Source organism: Rattus norvegicus, chromosome 8 (genome assembly GCF_036323735.1).
Source record: "Rattus norvegicus strain BN/NHsdMcwi chromosome 8, GRCr8, whole genome shotgun sequence".
NCBI lineage: Eukaryota > Metazoa > Chordata > Mammalia > Rodentia > Muridae > Rattus > Rattus norvegicus.
This window is the reverse complement of record NC_086026.1, coordinates 127,305,008-127,321,309: the sequence shown is the minus strand read 5'-3', so window position 1 is coordinate 127,321,309 and position 16,302 is coordinate 127,305,008. Positions and strand designations below refer to the sequence as shown.

At 47.6% G+C, this 16,302-nt stretch overlaps 1 protein-coding gene and 1 long non-coding RNA gene across 5 annotated transcripts in view; one reads left to right on the top strand and one right to left on the bottom strand.

Annotated features, from left to right (window-relative positions):
- Positions 1-16,302, bottom strand: part of Itga9 (integrin subunit alpha 9) — a 308,053-nt gene that overhangs the window by 171,987 nt on the left and 119,764 nt on the right.
- On the top strand, positions 3,801-4,466 carry LOC134480112 (uncharacterized). Its single transcript, XR_010054306.1, has 2 exons — positions 3,801-3,944; positions 4,064-4,466. It is a non-coding gene; the product is annotated as an uncharacterized LOC134480112 (long non-coding RNA).

The window sequence follows — 16,302 nt, the reverse complement described above, 5'->3', positions numbered from 1 at the left end:
GCATGTCATTAATCAAAGCATTTAACAACAGCCTGCTGGCATCATTCTTAACACTCAGGTCTGGCACAATAATGTTAACACAAGCACCCCAGGCGAGCACAAGCCCTGGAGAGGGGAGCTGGAGTAACAGGACACAAAGCCTGCAAACCTCGGCAAGCTGCAGCTCCTTGGAGGACCGTTGTGATTAGCGCCCTCCTTATTCTCCCTGGATTTCTCCTTGGACAACAGTCTAAAATATGTCAGAATCATTAGCCAGGCCCCGTGCATTCCCACAAAGAAGAAACACGAATACCCAAGATGCAGGTTCTTCAGAGGCCAATCCCAGGCTTGAAGAATGTGACTTTTTAACAAAATATTATCTTCATGATACAAGTGTGGGAAATTCCCTGCTGGTTCTCGAACTCACTCGGGAAATTAAATTTTGAGAGACCTTTATGGCCTTCTTAAAAACAAAAAAAACAAAACCACCACAAATGTGTGTCTCTGTTGAGTCACGTATCCTAGTCAAGTTCCCAAGCTCAGCACGGTTATTGCTACTAGAAGGTTTTATCCAGAGTTTCTTATGCGCTGAGACCTCTTTAGCCCCTCCTCCCGCCATGTTCTCTCCTTGGAATGAGACATGACAGATGTCACATCTGGAAAGCAAGCTTCCTATAATTAATACAGAAAACACTTCGCTTGAAAGGTCACCTCCCTGATTGTGCACAAAGGTTTCCAGGAAGTAAAGTAAACTGTTTCTGTCTGCGTTCATGGTGACGAACGTGTCCCCTGGGTTCTTGGGAGGCGTCATATCTTGACAAGTTCCGTGATAAGGGTGAGGGGGTCTCTGGTCTGATATCTCATGAGGTGTCCAGGTTATGTGAAATGAATGTTTATGGCACAGAGGCCCAGAGGAGAAGGAAATCAAGATCCAATCCTCTGGCTAGTGCCAAGTATCTCTGGTATAGAAAGACTGTGACTTCTGGGCTTACTGAAGGGACTATTTCTTGGAGAGGAAACAGGTTTATGAAGAGCCATATGGCAAGGCATTCTAGGGCAGTAGCAACAGCTTAGGGGTGGGTGTACCACCACACCAGATCTGAGGGGGGCAAGGGAGGGCACCGTTCAATATACTCACTGCACACCACACACATCTGGAAGAAGAAAAGAGCTCCCATAATGAGTAAGCCATCAGGAAAAGCAGAGAAATAAGAACCAACCAGCCCAGCACCTGCTCCGCTAGATACAAACCACAACGATTCTGAGCTGCCCAGGGGCTACTATAAAGATGGATATAGGACTCATGACACAAGTCAGGTCTGGATAGCCAGTGAGGCAACAGTTACACACATTACAATGCCATGAACAAAGTCCTCCACAGAACCCTCACAGAGACATACTGACCGCCATGATGACAGTGGCAACGATTACAGACATGCTCACCCAGGGCTCGCCTTGCACGTGGAGGTGCTTTGCAGCTGCCTTCTTGACTACCCTCAAAGTACCATGGCTGCCTCTCTGTGTGACTCACCTTGGGAAGGCAAGGAGTTATGCACAATAACCAGGTTCCCTTTGAGGAAGAGGTCTCATCTAAGCACATCAAGAGATGAGTACAGAAAGCGGGGTTTATTGTAGGTTGATGTCCTTATGCAGATGAAGGCAGACCCAAGATAAAATGAAGTCTGTCATTGGATGAGAAGAAAGGGAGGTGGGAACAGAGGTTTTAGAAGGAGAGTGGGGAGCAGAAAGGGAGAAGCAACATGGAGGCAGACGTAAACGATCCTCGCCGTGCATCTCTACATAGATACAGGTTGTTATGAATAGTTCTTACGGGATGGATTTCTACAGGCAAGTTTATCTTACCTAGGTGGGTGGTTTATATCCTCATCAATTGGTTGTAAGTTAATTGTGTGGATGTATTGTACATTGAGCATTTAACATATAAATCTGGTTGTTGGGTTACAGTCTGTTGAGTCTTGATATTACCGGGTAGCTGGGACCAGGGTTCCTGGCTGACCAGGGCTGGCTAGAGGAATTGGAGTAGACAGACTGCTGGGGCCAGAAGATAGCTAGGCTGACGTGGCATGGTGCCTCACTGAAGTCAGCCATTGCTAAGATAAATTGTTAGTTTTGTATGGCCCTATGGTGCCAGAACTAATGCCAGGGAGTGACCGCCTGGGTCCAAGAGTACCAGGAGGCCAGTGTGGGGCGGTGACGTGTGGGGACCAATTGTGCCTTTCTCAATTATACTGCAACAGTTTATGAACAATGGCTTTGGTGTACTGGCAGACAAACGGGCCAGCTCTTAGGCAGGACCAGCTAAACAATGGTGACACTCTGGGAATAAACATGACACAGCTAACCTGTAGCCCTGACGCCATAAGCGATAAACGAAACTCACTTCAGCACAGTTTCCCATAGAGTACTTGCGATATTAGTTCTGATTGTCAGCTTACACAAGCTATGATCGCCTGGGAAGACAGCCTCAGTTGGTTGGCCTGTGGATGTGTCTGTAAAAGACTTCCCACAAGAACGGATGGGTTACTGTTCCCTGGCTTGGGGACTGAACTGCACACAAGTGGGGAGAGCAGAGGAGTTCTAAGCATGCACTGTGCATTTCCCTTGATTTTCACTGTGGATGACAATACGACATTTGCAAGCACAGGGGCTTGGCTTACAATGAGTCTCCATCATATTGAAAATGTCTTAGTTGAAAAAAGCACTTGTCTTAGTCAGGGTTTCTATCCCTGCACAAACATCATGACCAAGAAGTAAGTCGGGGAGGAAAGGGTTTATTCAGCTTACACTTCCACATTGCTGTTCATCACCAAAGGAAGTCGGGACTGGAACTCAAGCAGGAGCTGATGCAGAGGCCATGGAGGGATGTTACTTACTGGCTTGCTTCCCCATGGTTTGCTCAGCTTGCTGTCTTACAGAACCCACGACCAGCAGCCCAGGGATGGCACCACCCACAAGGGGCCTTCCCCCCTTAATCAATAATTAAGCATATGCCTTACAGCTGGATCTCATGGAGGCGTTTCCTCACGGGAGGCTCCTTTCTCTGTGATAACTCCAGCTGTGTCAAGTTGGCACACAAAGCCAGCCAGTACGGCACTCGATTCATTGAATCCATTGAACATGCTAACCTTGGTTCACAGAACCCTTTCAGAGCCCTGGCTGTTTGCTGCCGTGCTGTTAAGGTTAAGCGTCTGCTCTTGCTCACTGCGGTGGTCCAGCAGCAGGAGGGAGTGTTGCACCCCATGTCACTAGCTCAGGAAAGACTCTGGACATGGAAAGGGGAAGATTTGTGGGTCAAACTATCACAGGTCTGGATCATCTATATAGGGGTCTCGGGGTTGCTCTTCTTGTCAGTTACATAGCAGAATGATTACATCATCCCTGGTGAGAAACGGGGCAAAACAAGATCCAGGAATCAGCCCCTCACATTAGGGAGGTCATAATGTCTTCCCTCAACTCCATATTTATTTGCCATCTTAAACCATTAGCGCAGAACTCACTGAGGTCAAATAACTTGAGCGGCAATCCTCAGGGAGACAGGGCTCCATCACAGGTACCAGAGGCTAGCCCTGTCACAGGGACATCCTCATCCCACCCGGCAGGTATCTGGCCACTGAGGCTTGCACTCTCCTAAGTGGGTTTCTTGTGGGGCATGGGAGGGGAAGGCGGGATCCTGCGTTCCTTCGGTCATCTTCCTCCCCTTCAAAACCAGTCCCTATTTGGAAATGTTTGCTGTTCCCTTTTAAACAGGACCGATGACCTCACAGCTAGAGAAATAAAACCCCTGACTGTCTCGACTCAACAGGTTCTCTGACAAGCTAAACACAGCTGCACTTCAGTGGCTATTTTTGGACTCTGTAAATTCTGGGCCTCTTTCTCTTTGAAATATTCTCTGCAGATTTGCCAAAGACTTTTTATCTCACTTCTGTCTCGGGGACAACGACTTCGTAAGTACGAATGGCACTTGCCGTTGCTGTGGTCTTTATCTGAGGAATACTTGCGAAAAACACAGACAGAGGGTTTCTTCCTCCTGAGAGGAGGGACCCCATGACTTTATTGATTCCAGGGCCTGAACTGTGAACAGGAAGAGGAGAATCTACAACCAAACTGACTGTAACAACAGCAACAACAACAACAAGACAGGTACTGGAGAGATGGCTCAATGGTTAGGAGCGCTAGCTGCTCTCACAGAAGACTTGAGTTTGGTCCCCAGTGCCCACAGCTGCCAATTATAAGGGACTCTGATGCATTCTTCCAACCTTTGCAGGGACAGCTTGAGTAGGTAAATAAACATACATGTAGGCAAAGCCCTGTAAAAAATATATATACACATACATATGCTTTGAATCCCAGTACAGGCAGAGGCAGGCAGGCCGATCTCTGAATTTAAGGCTAACCTAGTCTACAGAGCCAGTTCAGAACAACCAGGGCTACACAGAGAAATCCTTTCTCAAATAAGACAAAACAAAGAAGAGGAGGAGGAGGAGTAAGGAAGGAAGAAATAAGAAGGAAGGAAGAAAATGAAAAGGAAAGGAAAGAAACGAAAAGAAAAGAAACCACCCCCAAGACAATGTTTCTCCCAGGGACTCAGAACCCAGTGATCTGGTCACCTTCACCCCATGTGAACAACTGCATATAGCTCCGTGGGGACCTGCAGCTGGGACGATAGAGATGGCAGATTTTGACGAGTTTCCCCGATTCTAAAACCCATCCCAGAGCCTCCTCTCAGGGACTTTCCTCAGTTTACCCCTTTCTGAGTGCAGTCCTGCAGTGACGTCCAGGGCTTTAAGCAGGTGAGCATTAGAGGTTCTGAAACTTTGCTAACCGTGATTCTGGAATGGGGTGGAGGGCTGGAGCATAGACCTTCGGACGGAACTTGACTCCTTACCCCTGCATCAAGCATTTAGCATGTACTGACTGCATCTGTCTTGTCCCAGACATGGCCGTTTAAGCCAGCCAATACTCTGTGGGTGTTAAAGACGTCTCTAACAACTTGCTCTCGGCCTATCTTATCTCCCTCACATACTCCTCACCTAGCCTGAGGGCTGCGCTCGTCTCTTCTGTCTTCCTGATCCTGTGTTAGCTTTCCCTGCTTTCCTTACCTTCAGAAAGGGCCCCCACCCCATCTGCACCCTCTGGCCCCATTGTGACCACTGTGGTCCAGCGCCTTGACCAGTGTTCTCATGTCCTACCTGGGCTATCCACTCCCACTCCCTGACGCTCCCCAAACCATAGAGCTAGAGCGACCGTCTATAAACACCCGTGCCTAAGGAAATGGCTACTTCCTTGCAGGACCGAACAACTTGACTTGTTCTCATCTCACTCTCTAGAAATTTCCTTACTAAATCATTTCATCCAGCCCTCCCCCAAGATCCCTGAGTCAGAAATTAACAGCAGATTACAGGGAAGGCTCAGAAGCTTTGGAGCAATAGAACCCCTTGCCCAGAGTCACAAGGCTAGCTGGATTTTACACTCAAGTCCAAGCTTCTGACTGGACTTCCTAACTCATCATAGTCAAACCCGGAAATATGGCAGGGAATCCCGCAACTGCAGTTAGAGCGCTTTTAAAGGTCCTGCGTTGTGTTTGGTGGGGACAGCAGCACAGCCGCATCCAGGAGCGTATCCCAGAATAAGTAATGAGGGAAGATAAAGAAGAAGAGGGAGAGACACAGGAAGACAAACACAGATGCTGTGATCGATAAGCAAAAAGAACTGCCCGTGCTGGCTAGGTTTGGTTGGTTTTTGTTTTGTTGTTTTGTTTCTGTTGTTGTTGTTGGTGGTGATGGGTTTTTTTTTTTTTTCTGTCAACTTGACACAAGCTAAAATCATTTGAGAAGACACTGCTCCTACCAGATTGACCTGTGGGCAAGCCTGTGGTTTCTTTCCGTGATTGACAATTGTGTAGTTGGTGCCAGCCCTGGGCTTGTAGTCCTGGGTGCTGGAAGGAACACAGCCAGTAAGCAGCCTCCTCTAAGGCTCAGTTCCTGCCTCCAGGTCTCTGTCCTTCTCGGCTTCCTGCAGTGACTTCCTTCACTGGTTACATATGGAAAAGTAACCTGAAGTCAACCTTTTCCTCCTCAAAAGTCACCATTGGTCATTTTGTCTGATCACAGCAAAAGGAACCCTAACCGGGACACACGTCGTGGCAGGCCTCCATCTGCCTTTGGCCCCTGCTCTTTTCTGCTTCCACACCAGAGGGCTGGACCAGGGGCGATTTCCCTTCTCCCTAGAAACTGTTTACATCACCTCTCTGGAGATTTAAAGGACAAAGTGAATCAGCTGGTCACATGTTAGGGCTCATCAAAGACACTTTCCAACCAAGGCATGGAGATGGCGTCCAGCCCACTCAGAGTTTCCTCTCTCGCTTCCACCTACCCTGCCTGGCTCTATCCACTGGCAGCTCCTACAGTGGAGTAAATAGATTTCCCGGCCCTTTTACAAACAAGATGTCCTCGAGTGAGTGTCCTCAGACACCTCCTGTCTTTCTGCATCGCAAAACTCAAACAAAACGGAGAGAAGCATTTTCTTTTTGTCCGCAAAGTTCTTTATTTCGAGTCATACTGATTGATCTCCTTTCGCCCTCTCTTTTGCTTTGCTAACGTCTGGAACCAGGTTGTAAAGGCTCGCAGGTGCCAATAATCATTCATTTTCATGACCCAGAATTAGTTTTCCAGTTTTATGGGAAACTCACAGAACTTTTAGCATTAATAACGACGAATTAGATAATTGTGTACAAGCCCTCTGGAAGTAAATTATCCAAAAGTGTTTAACAAGAAAACGCTTAGAACTGTAGAGCCTTTGGGGGCGGGGGGGCATTCAAAAGGCAGGGGGGCTGAACTGAAGTCATTTAACAATGATGTCACATGTTGGGACAATGAGGAGGGAGAGAGAGAGAGGGGCTTCCAAGCCACCCAGGGTCTGATAGGAGGCTTAGATATTGCATAACAGTTAGAGCAGTCAGCAGAAGGTAACCGTTCACATGTGCCATGTTTCACGTGAGGCACGCTGCGGCCAGCTACTGTATCCATTCTCCATTGTTGTCTTTTGAGTCAAACTTGACTATATCCTTGTCTGTAATTTGCCTGCAATCAAAGGCAGCACTTCCTAGTTAGTCTCCCTGGAAGTACTAGTTAGTCTCCCTGGAAGTACTAGTTAGTCTCCCTGGAAGTACTAGTTAGTCTCCCTGGAAGTACTAGTTAGTCTCCCTGGAAGTACTAGTTAGTCTCCCTGGAAGTACTAGTTAGTCTCCCTGGAAGTACTAGTTAGTCTCCCTGGAAGTACTAGTTAGTCTCCCTGGAAGTACTAGTTAGTCTCCCTGGAAGTACTAGTTAGTCTCCCTGGAAGTACTAGTTAGTCTCCCTGGAAGTACTAGTTAGTCTCCCTGGAAGTACTAGTTAGTCTCCCTGGAAGTACTAGTTAGTCTCCCTGGAAGTAGTAGTCAATAGCACACAAGTTAAGGCCAGTAGCTGGAGCTTCCAAGAAAGGCAGAGAAGTCGGCAGGGAGGAAGGGTTACTTCCCCCTCCTCTCTCCCCTACTGGCATGTGGCATGCTGGCTGGAACTTGAACGAGTGCGTTGGCACATGAGGTGGCTCTCAGACTGGCTTGGTTTGAGAGCTGCATAGGAAGAAGGTTCCTTCATCCTTTTGACATTGTGAAGTCACCCTACAGACTGAGCCCTGGACAACATCCATGTGAGAGAACTCCTCTATCCTTAACGTTCATTTGGATTTTTACTACACGTGATTAATTCAGCCTCGCTTGGAAGAGTAATGGCACCCCTCGTTCAGAGGCATCCCAAGGACAGGCTCTTGGAAGGGAAGGGTGGGAGAGTCTGTGATAGTGGATGGTGAGGCAAGATCAGGTCTCCTGAACTCAACAAGCTCCTCCTCCACTCCCTACAGTCACATTTGTTCCTTACTCTTCGGTCTGCAGCCCCCTTTCTCGTCCCTCAGGCCGACTTTAGAAGTAACAACAAATTTATCTCTTTTGCATCCTTTCTCCCCCTCCTTTCCCTGGGGAGTTGGAGGCTGGTGGATCTCTGTGAGTTCGAAGTCAGCCTGATCCACATAGAGTTCCAGAAAAGCCAGAGCTACATAGTGAGGCCCTGTCTCAAACCCAGAATAAAAAAATAAAAACAATGCAATAGGCAGGAAGACTGATTCTAAGATGATACTAAGCAGGAGCCTACACACACACACACACACACACACACACACACACACACACACACACACTCAGAGACACACACACAGAGACACACACAGACACACACAGAGACATACACACAGACACACACACACAGACACAGACAGACAGATACACACACAGATACATAGACATGCAGACAGACAGACACAGAGAGAGAGACACACACAGACACACACACAGACAGACACAGACACAGACTGACAGACACACATAGACACATAGACATGCAGACAGACAGACAGACACAGAGAGAGATACACACAGATACACACACAGACAGACACAGACACAGACAGGCAGACATACACAGACACATAGACATGCAAACAGACAGACAGACACACAGAGACACACACACAGACACACACACACACACACACAGACACACATACACACACATACACACACAGAGAGAGACACACACACAGACACACACAGACACACACGCAGAGACACACATACACACAGAGAGAGAGACACACACAGACACAGACACAGAGAGACACGCACATAGACACATACAGAAACACACACAGACACACACAGACACAGACACAGAGAGACACACACACAGACACACACAGACACACACAGACACACATACAGAAACACACACAGACACACAAGTACATACACAGATATACACATAGACACACACACACACACACACATGCACACGCACACACATACACACACACAGTAGGTCAGGAACCCACTGTGTTGTGGTCATGCTATGGGGAACCAGAAATGGGGACCAAGAAGAAACACAAGCCATATCTGAGGTCTGAGGGAAGGACCACTGCTATCTACCTTTAAAACTTCACCCTAGAATAGACCAACCATGACTTTCCCACCAAACACAGCCTCTCTCTGAGGAGGCGGCCCCTTTAAAGATGGTTTCCCTGGCCTTTCCCTGCTTTGGCCCGTGACATATGTCATTCCTTGTGAAATGATCTCACTCAAAGTTTCCTACCAAGCCATGAAAATTTAACAACACTAAGCAGTACATTCAGACATCCCGAAATCAAACTCACCCCCGCCACCCACCGCCCACCCACACGGGAAACTCGATTTTTGAAAGCTGAAGGAGAAACATTAGTCAGCGTGCCTCCCCCACAGAGTGCTCCTTCACCTCTGTCCCCCCCGCCATTCTTCCTAGAACTAAAACTCCCAAGCTTACAAAATATCTTTTTTCTCATTTGAAACCATATTTGGCCTTGAGATTAAATGTCCAGAATTATTTAAAACTCCATTACTTTTATAAAGTAAGCAATGGCTCGGGGTGTGTATGTGGGAGAATATCAGCTTTCTCATCGTCCTAGTAGAACGTAAAGATGACGTCATGTGATTATAGTGAAGCCCTTTGGGGATAATGACCAACACGAGAATTGCTGAGGACCTGATTTGTCCTGTAAGGGAAGATTTGTGGCTAAAAAGAATATCCCTAAAAATTTAGATTTTTACACGGTCCCTACAGGAACCTCACCGAGCTTCACAAAGAGACAATAGGAGTCTTTGTTAACTGTTTCTCTTGTGCCACAACTTAATTAAAAACAGAATGAAATAGATTATTCTGGGAAGGCTACTAATGAGACTAGGCTTGCGTGTCTGTCACTCGTTTTTTCTGGCCTACCTGGCAGAAGCAACTTAAGAGGGGGGTTAGGTATTTTGACTCATGGTTCTCTGGGGATGGGGGAATCAGTCTATCCTGGTTGGGTAAGGCATGGGTAGCTAGGGTGCTGGGAGTGTGGTACCCCTCATCTACATAGGTCAGGAAACAGTGACCCACTTTACTGGTTCAGCCAGCGGCCTAAACATTCCACATGTCCCCCAAAGCAGCCATACCAGCTGGAGGCCATGGATCCAGATGCGCAAGCCTGTAAGGTCACTTCATGGTCAAACACTGTTGACCCGAGACTAAGGAAGTCACTGACAAGGCCTTCAATGCCACAGCTGCCATCCAAGTTTCTTCCCAAGGCCTTTTAAGGGTTGTTTTAGAAATACCAGGGAAGATGGCTGGGAAACCCTAGTGGATGAGAAATAAAAAGCAGAAGTAGTTGGTGTCACTGTGCGTCCTGGAGCTTTGTGTGTGACTTCTGATGGGTCTCCAGGGAGCCCAAGTGCACCCTTTGCCTCTGAGGAGCTCAAGAGGCCTGCTGCTCTTACAGCTGTTACCACAGGGTCTGGAACAGCATCACTTGGTTAACTGAGGCCAGAAGCATCATTCGGGTTTTACAAAAGCAGTCACTCCGTGTCCAGCCAAACTCCCTTAAAGCAAAGCAGTAGAGTTGGGCGTTTAGCCTTGTGCAATGATCAGCACAGGAATGGCCCCCTCATCCATGGGGCAGCATCACAGAGGTGGAATACCCCTCCTTACTCATGGGGCATAAGTTACCTTAGACCTATGTGCACAGTTTACTAGCTGATGGACTGTAACACATTAGAGAGACAGAGCCTGGCTCCTGCACTGTCCCCTGAGGTGGGCTAAAGGTGTTAGCCTGGATGGGGCTAACCACAGGCACCTCAGTACTGGGTATCAGGTTGTCTCCCTGTGGCTGTATACATTGTATCACTTCTGTATCATTTTAAGGTTGTCTTCACAGAGCTGACAGCTAGAGCTTCCATAACTGGCTTCCACAGTGTCCCTGAACATTCTGCCTAGCTTCCCCCTAACTCAATTTCACCTTTCTCAACAGGACTTTTGTGGGTGGAAAATGATCCCAGATCACCTGGTCTGCCTCACAGTGGTGTAAATGAAAATGTTCATGAGGAAATGGAGAATTAATGTTTAGGTATTACTTTGTAACAAGCCTGGGAAGAATCTCATTTATAGAGCACATCTGGGTGAAATGGGCCATTGACAGGTGAGATGGTCAAGCTAATTCTTTCCCTTCTCCGTCTCTTTCCAGCCCTGTCTGCTTAGTGACCAAGAGCTCAGGACACACCATGCCAAGACAACCTGTGTCTTCCCTGAGGAAGCTTGTGCTGCTGGGGACCACTAGGACAGGTACACCACAGCAACACAACTGTAGCTACCTGAAGCTCTGCTGGACCTGGGGTCGGGCTGTGAACTGTGCTGGGGTATGGCTTCTTCATCACTTCTGAGGACTGCCGATTCTAAGAGAGCACCTAAAGCTAGCCCCCTCAAAACTCAATTATGAAATTAACTACCATCAGAAAAATAAATCCTTGGGGCTTGAAAACTGCTTGGTTTTTAGGTAAGCAAATGAACAGGAGTGAGGTTATCTAACAATCCATGCTTTTGCCACCATTCATTCATTCTCTTTCTCTCTCTCTCTCTCTCTCTCTCTCTCTCTCTCTCTCTCTCCCCACACACACATACACACACACACATACACACACACACACACACACACACACACACACACACACACACACACTATGTCAATTGTAGAGCACAGGTTCCTTAGTTGAGGTTAACATGGACTTAGGTCCTGACTCTCAGTGCTCTGTGCTTATCAAATCTTGGGCAAAGTACTGCTCTAGGGCTGTTTCCTGTTGGGTACACAACAGTGTGAACTTCACGGGATAAAGAAGAGAAACAGCTTGGGTGAGAATGTGCCCAGTTACAAACACTCAATAAATATCACCATCACCACCATCACCACCATCACCACCATCACCACCATCACCACCATCACCACCATCACCACCATCACCACCATCACTGTTTCAAACATCCCACCCTTACTTTCCCTAAATAGAAGGTGGAGGAGAAAGCCTGGAGACATGGTTCAGGGATAAGGACGCTTACTGCTACTACACAGGGCTCGAGTTCAGCTTCCAGCACCCACAAACGGTGGCTTACAACCCCTTGTAACCAGTTTAGGGGATCTTATGCCCTCTCCTGACTTCCACGGGCATCTGCACTCACACAGTGCACACAATCCCACAGGGCACACATAGACATAAATAGAAAGTGAAGAAAATTCAAAATCTGTTACAACAGATAGGATGCACACACAAATGGCACTGTACATCAGCACCATGGAGTGATAAGCAGGCTGTGACGGATGACGTCTCCTTACCAACGATCTTCTCTTTAATGGTCAGACTTCAAAGCCCAACTGTATACAGCTGTCCTCCACTCCCTATAGCCTTGACTCAGGGTCTGTTCAGGCAAACTGCCTCCGATCAAAAAGACGCTTGAAGGCAATCTCAGAGCAAGGTCTTCTAGAAAGTTCCACCTCCAGAAACCTAGGCTCAGACCCCGTGAGGCTCTTTGCCAATGTGGAGCCCCTCTCCCCACGTGACCTGTGTCACCCAGAAGAGCTGAGCCATCCTCACCCCCACCCACAAGAGCTTAGCTGCGCAGCCTGTTGACCCTGAGCCCCAGGGGTTTGCAGTTAACTCCCCACCCAGGTGGAAACAGCGGGGAGCTGTCAGGGAAGTGGACTTACCAGAGGTTCAAGAAACCAACTATGGGGCTAAGAGGTGACAACTACAGGAAGTTTAGAGAATGGTGAGCCTGTCCCGTGGGGGTCCAGCAGCTTCACGGCCGGCGTACTGACTAAAACCTCAAAAGTTTTCACTTCAGATTGGATCTTAATGAAACAACCCTTGGCAGCAAGGCTTTCGTGAGTACAGAATAACAGGAAGGAATAATAGGGAAAAACTGACAGGGGCGAGTCTTGGGAGTAATAATTGTTACTGCACACTTGATCCCACCTCCGGGGTCGAAGAGCAGGGGGGTTTTATTCTCTTCTTAGCCTGGAGCATCTCCAACCATTATTTGAAGCTGGACGTTCTTAGAGCATGGAGAGGATTTAAAAATAAAAGTGAGCTTACTCTGGTAGGGGAGTGGCGAGTGAGCAGGAAACAGCAGCCACCGTCTTAGGAGAAGTGCTCGCTCTAGGGAGAGTAAGAGGACCAAAAATAAACTTGACATCAGCGCGAAGCGAGCTTTTACAGCCCGGCGTGCTCATTTCTCCTTCTTGCCATCTGACTTAAACGTTAAGAGGGCGGGACGCTGAGAAGAGGTCTTCGCTTTTTAGGTGGCGTGTGGCACGTCATAAGATTTGCACTAAATAGAAACAATGAGGTCCAATTCTCAGCAGGATGAAAAGGTGCTGCAGAGTCCTGCACCATCTATGGGAAAGGACTGGTCCCCAAGGAGCACTGCTGTGTGTCCTGTTCCCTCTGGCTGGCTCAGGCCTGGGCACAGCAACTTTCTATGGGTGATGGACCCACTGCTGCCTGCTCTCCACCCCAGCTGCATCTATACTGGCTGAGCCTCCTTGTGCCAGGATCCCCAACCCTGGCTTCCCATATCTACATCATGTACAAAGCTCATATAGATGGGTACTTTCTCCCTTAATCTCTGCTTTCTCACAACTTGGCTTTGACATTGCCTCCTCAACTTGTGATACCCTGTTTGCACTTGCCCTAAGGACGTGCCATCTGTGGATCCTTCGAGCACTAAAGCAATGTTCTGTGCCTTTGGGAGTAGGTCACACAGGCACCATAACACACTTCCTCCCTATTCTGTGAGACACCTGCTGCCATGCTCCCAAGAGTCTCAAAACGGTCCCTGTAGAGGGTTCACACGGACAGACTGGCATCCCATCCAAGATCCCTGTCCCTGTCAGATGTGTGAGTGAAGATGTTCTTAGTTTAAAGGTCTTACCCTGTGGGTCTTGACCGCTTTGAGCAGGTGTGTGTGTGTGTGTGTGTGTGTGTGTGTGTGTGTGTGTGTGTGTGTGAAATGGTCCTTTCACGGGGTTGCCTAAGACCACCAGAAAACCCAGATATTTACGTTACAATTCATGACAGTAGCAAAATCACAGTTAGGAAGTAACAACGAAAATAATTTTATAATCAGGGTCACCACAACATGAGGAACTATATCAAAGTGTCACAACATTAAGAAGGTTTAGAACCCCTGCCCTGAGTAGTTCTAGCCAGGCCGTCAGATCTCTCCAGCTGACTCTCCTAACTCCATGAAATCCTACATGCCGTCCTTCCTGACCAGTCTACATGATCCACAGATTCCACCAGCGAACTAAAATTGTTGTCTGACATGCTCAAATGTTTGAGGTGTTTGGGGCTGGAGAAATGGCTCAGCTGTTGGGGGGGGGGTTCCTAATCTTGCAGAGAACCCAAGTTCATGTCCTGGCATCCACATCAGATGCCACAACTGACTCTGGCTCTAGGCATCTTCAGGCTTCTACAGGTCACATGCATGTGCACATACTAACAGACACACATAGTGAAAAAATGTTTAAAATGGGGGGTCTCAGAGTTAGAACAGTAGAGACACCATCCTTCCATGAAAAGACTTCAATGAAGAGGCAAAGCAGACAAGTTAGCACGTTAGATCATTTCCGAAGCACACAGGATTAAAAATCCAAGCTCCGAGCTTAACTGCCTATGGAGGCTGGACCCGTCACTCCTCAAAGGTGTCACTACACAGGCTGAAAAGTGTGACTAAGAGAATCTAGTGAGATCATCAGGAGGTTTAGACGAGACACAGCACCTTCTGAAAGGAGGTGGGTCGATGTAAAGTCGTTGACTGGGAAATCTTGCCATGCTATACCCACCTGGACACGTGACTTATGTCTCCACACTCCATTATAAAGGCCAGAAAATTAGAACGAGAAGCAATGATTAAAGCAGGAATAAGATAAGCAAAACAAAAGAGATGAGAAGGCGTCCAGATTTTCCAGAGATCAACTTAGTGTTTGAAGCATCTGCAGATGGCCCAGGTGTAAGGCAGAGACAAGCAGACCTCACTGGTTTTGGGAACAAAGTCCAACCAAGTTTTCTTCTTTATTCCTTACAGAGATTGTATTCAATGGGTTCAACTTAGCAGATGGCTTAGGGTGGGGTCACATCACCGGCTTAAGGCCATGGTGGAGCACTGAAGCTGGAGTCTCAAACCCATGAGTTCATCTGAGCCACGCTCTTTGCTGCCTACCATCATGTTTCTCTGGAGATACACATGATGGTAAAATACAAGCTTGACTTCACCTCATTTCCCATCTAATCATTGGGAACTCAGAAATCATTCTTAGTGATATCCTGGTAAAAATCAGAGGGAGACTCCAACAGGCCACTGAAATAACTGACAAAACCCAGTGGCTCTCACCAGCATGTGACAGTCAGTCCAGCCCTATTCCCCACCTGCTTTAAACAAAAATGCAGTTATAAGCTTCCTCTTAGCTTTCTGAGGCGAACGGCAAGCAGGAGGGTAGGATAAAATGAAGCACAATGGGTTCTTCAGCTGGAGAGTGTGATGGTTCGTGTCAACTGTCAGTTTGACAAAATGAGAACTGCCTGGGAGATGGGCCTCTAAGCACGTCTGTGGGGGATTTTTTTTTTTTTGATTAGGTTGAGGTTTGAAGACTATCCCACTATGGGTGGCACCAATCCCTAGGAAGAGGATCCTAGACTGAGAGTGAAGTTCTAGAATGCACAGTCTTTCCTCTCTGTTCCTAGTTATGAACGCAGTGTGAATAATGGTCCCTTGAGCTCCCGCTGTTGTGTCACCCATCCCCCACCCCATGATGGACTGTATCCAGAATTATAAGCTGAGTAAGTTGGGTTTTTGTCTGAATATTTGATCCCAGTAAATGAAAAGGAAACCAAGAGAGTCTGACTGAAGCAGGACCTTCTCCCTTTCATATACCCCAGCCATTTCGCAGCTCCAGGAGTCTCCCTGGCTTCTTGACACCTATACAAGAAGGGTAAGATTCCTTTGGCTGCGATCCAGACTTGCTCACAGTATAGAGTCTGGTTTGGCATCAGGATCTCCCAAAGACAGTTTGAAATACTATATTATTTTCCTGTTGTCATAAAACACACCAAGGCAACTTATGGAAGAAAGGGTTTGCATGGGCTTATGGTTCCAAAGGGCTGAGTCCATCACAGCAGGAGGCATGATGGCTAGAACAGGAAGCTAAGAGTTACATCCTTAATCTAAACTATGAAGCAGAGAGTAGAATTAGAAGTGGGACTAACCCCAAAGCCCAGTGACATACTTCCTCTGGAAGTGGCACTAATCTCAAAGCCCACCCCCAGTGACGAACTTCCTGCACTACCTAATCCTCTCAAACAGAACCACCCACTGGGGACTA